This window comes from Cryptomeria japonica, chromosome 7 (genome assembly GCF_030272615.1).
Source record: "Cryptomeria japonica chromosome 7, Sugi_1.0, whole genome shotgun sequence".
NCBI lineage: Eukaryota > Viridiplantae > Streptophyta > Pinopsida > Cupressales > Cupressaceae > Cryptomeria > Cryptomeria japonica.
The window spans coordinates 677628050-677638313 of NC_081411.1; positions in this window are offsets into that span (position 1 = coordinate 677628050).

Here is a 10264-nt window from a genome sequence, read left to right on the forward strand (position 1 = left end):
AGGAAAAATGGTTGAAATTCTGATTAGATTCACTGGGTTTGTTTGCCACCCTCTTTTAGTTCAAAATGATTTTTTTGTATGATTTAAGATGAAGAATGGATATTTGAGAAGAAACAATAAAAACATACTGCTACAAGCATCAAATAGAGTGACAAATAGGGATTTGAGCAGAAGGAGAGAATCTAAATCTATTCGTCATTGTCAACTCTATTGGAATCTCTGACTACAACTCTCGAGTCAACTCTCTACACACAAAAAGAGAGGGAAAAGGTTGTGGATAGGGATTTTACTTAGGTCAAACCTTGGTTTAGGAATTAACCTTGAAATTAAAATAATAATTGTAATGGAAATTACAACAAGATGCTTTCCTTTTGAGGGAAAGGTTGGATCTAAAATGAAATACTTGTAATTGAAATGTATACCTTGATGAAGCTTGCTTGAATCCTCATGCAAGGGTTTTAGGATATCTTGTAGAATGTCTTTGTAGAAGGTTGACATGGATGCCATATTGAATGCTTGAACTTGAATTTACTTCTTCTCCAATGCTTGGCGAATGTATAATTAGTTGCTCACTTGAATAGAATATGCTAAAGTGCAATTAGGATCTTTAGACAACTTATACTTACACTTCAAATGAGAAGGGGTAGACCTCCTTCTATACTTGACTACCTAAAAATTATTTGAATTTTTGGAGTAGGTCGACATGAGATCTACTTTCCCGCTCACTTGATGTGACCATTGTGAGGACCAAATTTGGGTCTTGATTAAGAGGACTAGGGTGGTGGGTGCACCCTCGTCCTGAGAATCAAGAGTCAAATTGGAGAAAAGGCAAGAGAGATGGTGAAAAAATGGGTTTGTGGGGTGGTGTGAGCAGAACCAAAAGAATCCTCAAGCATAGAAATACAATCCACCAAGGTGAGGTCTAGGTGAGGATGAAATTCTATGCGGATATAATTTACGATGCTACATTTATCCCCCACTTTAGCAGGAGTGAGACTACCTATACTCACGGTAAAGTACAAAGTCGCATTGAAAAAGTTTTATTAAGATATCAAAAAGACAAGACACACCAAATCCCCAGGGACTTTAGGATCTTACTACTCTAATATCAAGATAAAAGGATAACACATGAAAGGGAAAGAGAGAACATGATTGTACTGGCCTAGTAAGATTTACTTACTATGAGTCATGAAAAAGAAAATACCAAATTACAAAGAAAAAGGATCAGTTTACAAAGTAACTTGAGTATTGAAAACATGTCATGATGTGTGCATAAAGTATAACATTGAGTGGAGTGTATGCCCCCATGTTAAAGTGATTGTATATGCCTTATCGAGAGCAATTGCTCTAATGTAGCATGCATCCAAAAGACAAGCACATTACCACAATGAAATTTCCCCAAGAAAGGATAAATTAAAGGATAATGGTCACAAAACATATAGGAAAAAGCACATAAGGGATCCATGTTGCATTTTAAAAGGAGGGAAACTAAGTTAATGAAGTTTGAGTTTTAATAGAAGTTGGCTATTTTAGGGTTTCCAAACCTTTTGGGTCTCTTTTAGCGAATTTATAGAAATCCATCAAATCCAAGAATAACATCAAGTTTTAATAAAGGTTTCGAGTGAGGGTTTGTTTATTAAAATTGTTATTGTTCTAGTTGTTAATGCTTCAAAGAAATATGGCAACACATTCTAGAATGTAGACACATCTATAACAAAGTAGAGACGCATGGAACTAGTTGGAAAACCCTTATGGATCAACATCCCCTTTTCATATAGGTGCTTGCATGTAAATACGTATGTTGTTGTACTCATTTTTTGAAACAATTATTTTAAAACAAAGTACCTTATTAACAATGGGAGAAAGAGAACATGCATTATATGGTTTACATTTGTTTCATTTGTTCATTCATTGTGAAAAGTGTTGAAAGATTAGAGAAAATTTTGCATAGTAAAGAGCAGAAAGAAATTTTTTTGAACTATTTACCTTTCGATGGTGATGGATTTTTTTGGTTTTAAGGGTGTGGAAGAAATTTTCTAAGTGCCTCAAGGATCATGTAAAATTTGTCAAAGATGTTGATCTCACGGTAGATACAAGGCATGAATCAAATTTTAGTTTCCTTTCATTTCTCATTAGTATTAGAATAATATTCTTTTGTTAATCCAAGCAATCTGTCTAGTTAATGTGTATCCCACCAAAGTAATTGCAACACAAGTCCTTAAGAGGAACTTGATCTTGTATCCCAAGTGTGGACTTCTCTCCATAATTTTGTAAACCTTATCTCATCAATGAAAAATCTCATAAGTTTTTGTTTTGACGAGGGATTTTGTAAAAGAGATTTAAAGGTGATTGAAGAGAAACACAATAAGTACATTTCAAAGTAGATTACAAAAGATTCCATGTTAATATAATTGTCATTTGTAGAGAAAAAATACTTTCTTATAATAGTTGGTGGAATTGTTGCTCGGGTGCTTAAATAGGCACATGTCACTACACCTAGAATGCTAAAGCTATGAAGATAAGCAAGATTTTATTGGTTTGTGGGACCTATAATTATAAATCTTAGTCTTGGGGAAATGAGACAAATGGTCAATGTAATGTTAAAAGGCATTTTAAATTTTGCTTCTAGGTTATTGGAACTAGCAAGGGAAGTGAATGACACATATGATGATTGAAACTTTGTTATGGTTTTAAGGGTGCTTGATGAAATGAGATGCTTTCTCAAATTTCTTTCTACTAGACATGATGTACTTATGTTATTAAAAAATTCTCCTAGCTTTCAACCAAATGTCTCATACTTGCTCTAATGTTAAGAGAGTTTTTGAAGAAGGAAGTCCATTATTAGAACCCAAGAAGGCATGTAGTAGGTTTTACCAAATCATTCTATATTATCAATCGTTGGTAGACAAGTTAGAATCATTGTGAGGATATGATGCCTTTAGGTATAGTAGAGTCATCGAGCCAAGCTAATAGTAGACATGACAAAGCATTCAAGGTGAATGTGGATAAAATATAGCAATATGATCTTCAAGAGCTCACGTGGAACTATCAAAGTCATAAAATCCTCATGAACTAGTAGAGGATGATCCCCTTTTTTATAGTTCTAATGACCACTTTGTGAAGTGCAATGACATGCAAGATGGTCCTACAAAGCCTCAAGACAAGATGGATAAAATTTGGGACAAGGCTATGATGAATAAAAGGTGGATCGTATGTAGTGATAGTGACATATTTAAGTAAAGGACAACCTTTACACCTTACACATTTTATTTCCATGAAGATAGAGTACCTAATGAAGGAGCTTATGCAAGGGTTATGAAAAATACTTCATGAAGAATAGAGAGGGAAATGTATGACTAACATTGGTCAAGGTCACAAGTAATCAAAGATAGAGTATTTGAGTGATTTGTCCAATTGGCAAAGCTTGTGACATGATGAAATGAACAAATAAAAAAGTAGCATATTTGTGTGATAAGAGGAATGCAAATAATAGTGGCATGTCAAGATATGAAGAAAAGAAGCATGTATTTTTCACAAAAGACAAAGAAAATGATAGTTCAAATGAACAAGAACGACGTCAATCACTATTATGACAATATTTTTAAAAGAGAACATTCGTAATGTTAAGAAAAATTATGAGACAATGATGTAAGAGGGTAGGTAGGATAGTCTAATATGCAAAGGGGATTGCCATAGATTAGGAAAATCTAGAAAATAAAAAATGGTAGTCATATAGAAGAGCAACACAAAGCACTTTGGGAAAAAGGGGACAAATGGACAAGGATTGTTGATTGACAACATGAATGGGAGAGTAAAATAGTTTTGCCTTTAAATATAGTATTCAAGAAATGTTGAAGGACAAGGTATGATGAGAAGATATACAATGAAATAAGACAATCAATAGCTATTCATAGGTTAGTCCTGGTACAAACACGATGCATGAATGACTACATGATGATGTGAAACAATAGGGTGGTAGTCATGTCAATAGGTAAAAAAGACCATACAAAACTTCATGGGTCAAGTGTACCAAAAGAAGAAACAACAAATGTTAGTGGCAATGAAAAGACAAGGGCAATATGCATGCTAGAGAAAGCACAATCAAGACCTAAATAGGGTAGTCATAGTGATGGTGGCTTCACAAGTCGAATCAAGTGATTTTTAAGAGCTATTAGAACAATCTAAAGGAATAAGATGCCAACTAAAGACAATAAAATTACAAAGGTAAGTTCCTACTATTGAACACAAACAGGAATAAGTTCATAGAACACATCCATAAGCCTAACAAAGTGTAAAGTGAATTTACTATATAAAAGATATCTTAAAGAACAATGACTTTTAATTTCCTTTGATAATGAGAAATAATGTTCTAAAATGAATAAATGATTCATGTCAAGACAATAACAAAAAGGACAATATATATGAGCATGGATATGAAAGTTACAACAATAGTAAGAGGCTTGAACATGATACCAATCCAAGTGATGATGTAATAGTGACAATCATGATAAAAGTGAACAATATGACTATGAAAGAAGATGAAAAAAGCATACCAAACTATCAGGTGTGAAAGAAGACTGTAGTTCACCACAAGGTTTTAAGACATGTAGCAATAATGTAAAATTGTGTAGTGAAGTATGAAAGATGGTAGAATTACAATCAAATAACCCAAGTACTGAGGTAACAATCATGTTTGTATCAAAAGAATAGGAAAGTAGGAAAGTATATGAATTTGAGGAAGGCAAAGATAAACATAACCAAGCAAAAATAATATGAATGATAGTGCTGAAATAGCCATAAATGTTTGTAATGTGAATACTTAGTCATGCAATAAGAAGTTGACCATGTATGATGATAATGTGAGTCATAAGAGACAATATTGAAGGAAAAAAGGAACATTCACCCAACAACTTGTAGTTATTATGCAACAGTGTAGGGAAAAATGGGAACATATAGTCACAATAGAGTCTTGATGGGATGGGGTTAGGGATAGACTAGCCTAGTCTATGCTCTTGGATGCTTCCCTTGGATCCCCTGGTGTCCTCTTCACACCCTAGGGTCTCTAGGAATTAACTTGCTTGAGGAATCCCCTGACCTTGCCCAATCCACCCACCAAAGAGTTGCAATGCTGCTCCTAAGGTCTCACCTACTCATGAGACTCAAAACCCCTTACTATGGCTAATAAGGGTTTGGCTTGTCCTACTGCTTCTTAGGTCCTAGAAAGGTTAGGATAGGTCTTAAACCATGTTTTACATCCATCCATGTTCCCTCAAGAGGTTTCAAGATTCCAACCCCTTACCGATTTCACTATTTTGTGTTTTTGCCCACAAAATAGGGCTACTAGGATTTTGACCAATTAGGCCTCCTACCCGGTCCTTTAGGGCTCCCTCTCACAAACGATGCACAAAATACCCAAACTCAAGAAATGGACTACCATTCATTTGTAAAGGGCTCAAGGATTTCTTTGGTTTTGGGCGTCCAAGTGGTCGTACAGTGCCTAGGGCGAATTTTGGGGTTTTTAAGGGTTTTGTGAGGGTTTTTAGGCCTGCCAGGGACATAGTGTAGGTTTGCTGCTCTTTCCACCTTGTTTGGATTGGTGGAGGCTCCTCCTTCACACAAATGATGCTTCACTCACCCCTCTACACCTCCTCCAAAGGGTGCACTCTCCTCTGACCAACCTTGCTCTCCAAGACCTCTGCAACTTAACCCTTCCTAGTCGGGCATTGTTCAGTCTCGCCTAGGATTGGGTCTTTTGATGGCCTCCCTGCATTTTCAAGGGCCCTTCTTGCTTTGCAGTATAGTACAAGGTCTGCACTCTCATTCCCCATGGTTTCATGGTGGTTCCACAATGGGGAATGGAGTCATGATTCCATTTGCACAAACCAGTCCAAAACTAGACAATGAGAAGACAACTTACAAAATATTTACAAGCACACCACACTTACAAACCAAAACCTAATATAATTGCTCAAAATGAAATTATTTACACCATAGAAGAAATTACACACAGTTTTTCACGTAAATCAATCCATTAACTATCTTCCTTTATTCCATTTGTGCCGACTGGCAACAAAATTGCAGTCACAGTCAGGTCACCTTGCTTGGGTTGTACAATGTCTGACATCCAACCCCTTAACTTAGGGTTTGTAAATACTTATACTACCCTCTCCTTTTTCTATGTGCCCGTATTAGGGTTGTCCACGCCAAACTAAGAATTTTGACCTCTAGGTGAAAAAGTTGCTTGACAACTTTTAAAAGTTGTCATGCAACTTTTGCAACTTTCTCAATGTTGCTTTTCTTGACTCCTAGACCCACATTGGGCCAACCTAAGGACACTACCATGCTATGAAAGACCCCTAAACACCTCAAAGGCACACATACCCTCTATTTTCAAGAAAATCTCAATCTTGACTTATGACCCTAAGACCTCAACTAGGACCTTAACTATGACAAATGAGCACATGGCTCTTTATTTTATATACAATGGCTTCAAAAAAAACATAACAACAACAACAAAAAAGAAGGAGGAAGAGCTTGGAAGGGTTCTCTTGCACCAAGTCTCAAGATGGCATATATGATATGTTGGCAACAACAATGAAGGAAGACTGAGAGGGGGGGGGTGGATTAGTTTTCACCAGATTAGTAAACTTAACCTTGAATACAAATCTGATTAACTGCAACAACAACAAAGATAGGCAAATTGATACCACAACACACAACACCAATATTTTGACGTGGAAAACCTAGTTAAGGGAAAAACCACAGTGGGAACCTACCCACAATAAGATGATACTCTGTAGTAGTATGTGAAAATAATTACAATGGGGAATGCACGTGCATTCAAGATCACTGCCTATAGCTCACTGCTGAAAATACAATAACTCAGAAGGCTACAACCCCTAGGGAAGGTTCACTACCTTACAAGGAAGTCTCACTGACTTACAAAATATTCGGACAACAATCCATAATCAAATGAACTAAAAAGATAACATCCGCAAATGCTTGACGATAGTTCTGATTAAGCACACATGTCTGCCCTGCAACACTCCAATCTCTGCTCAATCACAATGCCGAAGGATGTATTCACTTGTTTGCACCTTTACCATTCTCTGATAATGAAAACATGATACCTATCACCAATTTACATGACTATATCACCTATTTATACAATCCATCAACCTTGACTACAAGGTCGACCAAACCCTCAACTCACAATTACAAAATTGCATCACATGATACAAAGATCGACCAACGGACCACTATTATGATATACATGACATAACATGAACTTAAACCAAATGAACAAACACACAACACCACTGGAAATCACGCCAAGACCAACCGCAACATGCTATACCACCAAAATATCGCATAACACGAAGAACATCACCGAATCATGAAAATCACCAAAAAATCGCACAATATTCAATGTAGATCATCAAAACAAATAGGACATAATTAGGAAACACCAACAAGCATGTTAGAATCATCTGTAACAACTATACCAATACCACTTATCAAATCTTCATCAATCAACATATGAAACTCAAGAATACGTAAACAACAACAACAACCACGAGGAAAGATAACTTGTGGATCACCAAATAATAAACCATCTAAAATGAAGATACACAAGAAAATCCCAACAATCTCCCAAAACTGCAACTCAAGATCTGATCACACTAGAATATACCAGAGGAAATACCGAACTCTGCAAAGCTTTGATAAGAAAAACCAAACTGTAAACCGAATCATATGATATGATCAATTAAGCTCCTTGATCACTGAGACCAATACAGAAAGATATAATGATACTAGAAATACTCCATATGCCAAACCATGATCCCAGTAAACCAATCTGCAACCATCAAAGAAATAAATCACAGGAATATGTTGACATCAATGACAACAACATATCCTAGCAACAACAATGTCCACAATGATATGCATTAAAGGTATGTGAAAAGTGATAATAGAATCACAATGATGAGAGGGTAAAATGATCTCAATAGAAACATGACAAATAGAAGAAGCTAATAAGAAAAAACTTAGTTACATATGACTTCAAGTGCTACAAACTCAATCTCATGACTCCTAAATGGCATTTTTTCACATGCATTAGTATTCCTCATGGGTACTGCAGGAATCGAGGAGCAATTTTAAGACATTAAATGTCACTTTGAGGCATTTATAGAGGTCTCAATGTCCTATTTTCTTTGCCTTTATGCACAAAATATATACTATTTCAAGTCATAACTCATGTTTAACTAGCTAAGGATAAATTTTAAGTTGTGATTATATTTCTACTTTCTTTTAAATGTTGTCCTTGACATATTGAACCTAGTTGTGAAACATTGTTGTGTAGCCATATGAAATGTTGATTTGTGTATGCCATGGTTCACTTTATTAAATATATTGTGTGTTTAAAACAATGGTATAGGTTTAAAATTAGTTTGGTGCATCACCATAATAGTCATGGGTTTCATTCCAAACCATCTCTTTTCCCTTTTCTAACTGAAGTTAGTAGTTTAGTTTAGTTCCTGATGAAGCTCCAAGAGAACCAACCCTCTCTAGAGGCTGGTCTTAGCTATCAGAGACCACACTCTTTGAGACCATCCCATGTTTCAATGGGTAGTTGTGTTGAGAGCTCAATATGGGTGCATAATTTGTTGATAAAAAAAACCATTTTACCCAAGCACCTTATTGATTTGAGATATAATTCCTCAAATGTCATTCTACCCACTTGTTAATAAAGTTTGTTTGCCCATCTGTTCGAGGACGATAACTTGTTCTAGGTGTGATTTTTGTGCCTATCAAATGAAAAATATCCTTTCGAAAATAACTAAGGAGTCTTCTATCCCTATTACTGGTAATGTTCTTTGGCAAGTTGTCTAGTCTAAAAATTTCTCTAAAAAATAACTCTACTACCTAGGATGCCTTGATTTCACAAGTGATAGAAAAGAAATGTGCATATTTGGTAAATCTATCAGCCACAAAAAATGAAATATTTACCTTTAGGCTTAGGAAAACTTGTAATGAAGTCCATGGAGATGCTTTCCCACTTATGCTCAGGAAGTGGGAGTGGTTGAAGTAATCCTATAGAAAAAATCTTTTCACCCCTATTCTATTGGTAGACCATGCACTCTTTGATATGTCTAAGTATATCTTCTTTCATTCCCTTCCAAGAAAACCTCCTTGAATATACCTATATGTTTTATAATATACTTGATGACCAACCAATGGTGTATCATGAAAAGATCTCAATATCTTTTCCTTAACTTTGGATCTTGGTACCAAGAATATCCCTTTTTTGTAATATATTAACTCATCAACAATAGTGTAAATGTCATATTCCACTATCTCATCCAAGATATTATAGGCAAATGGATCTTTAAAGCATATTTTAAGATTATTGAAAAAATCCAATCAACAACAATTGTGGATCTTAGATAACATAGAGAAGGTACAAAGAGCATCAACAACTATATTTTTATTCCCTTTAACATACTCAATCTCAAAATCTCATGCTTGCAATTTAATTTCCTATTTTTGCTAATAATCATTCAAGTCCTTTTGGTTGAAAAAGAATTTAAGACTATTGTGATTATTCTTAACTATAAACTTCCCACATACAAGATATTGCACGAGCATGTCAAGTGCATGCATGATTGCCAACATTTTCTTGTCATAGATAGAGTACCCTTTCTCCAATTTACTTTTTTTTCTACTCTCAAAATATATTGGGTGTCTCTTTTGAATTACAAAAACCCCGATACCTTCTCTAGATGCATCGCACTCTACAACAAATGAAAGAGAAAAATTAGGAATGACAAGAACTAGGCATGAACTCATTACCTCTTTGAACTTGTCAAATTTATTTTAAGCTTCAAGTCCATCCATGCAAATGATTATTTCTTGGTTAAATTAGTCAAAGGGGAGTAATTGGAGAGAAACCTCTGACAAACCTTCTATAATAATTGGGCAACCCAAATAAACCTTTTAGATAAGTAAGATTGGTCGGTGGGGACTGATCTAAGATTGTATAGATCTTCTATTCGTCTACTTGTACTCCCCAAGAGCTTATAAAATGTCCCAAATATAAAATTTTAGTCAACCCAAACTCACATTTTGATAACTTGGCATAGAAGGAATGCTTCACCAAGATACCCAAAATAGTATCCAAGTGTTCTTTTCATGTTTTACTATAAATCAAAATACCATGTCAAAGAACACTAAAATAAATTGCTTAAGTTGTCTACTAAAT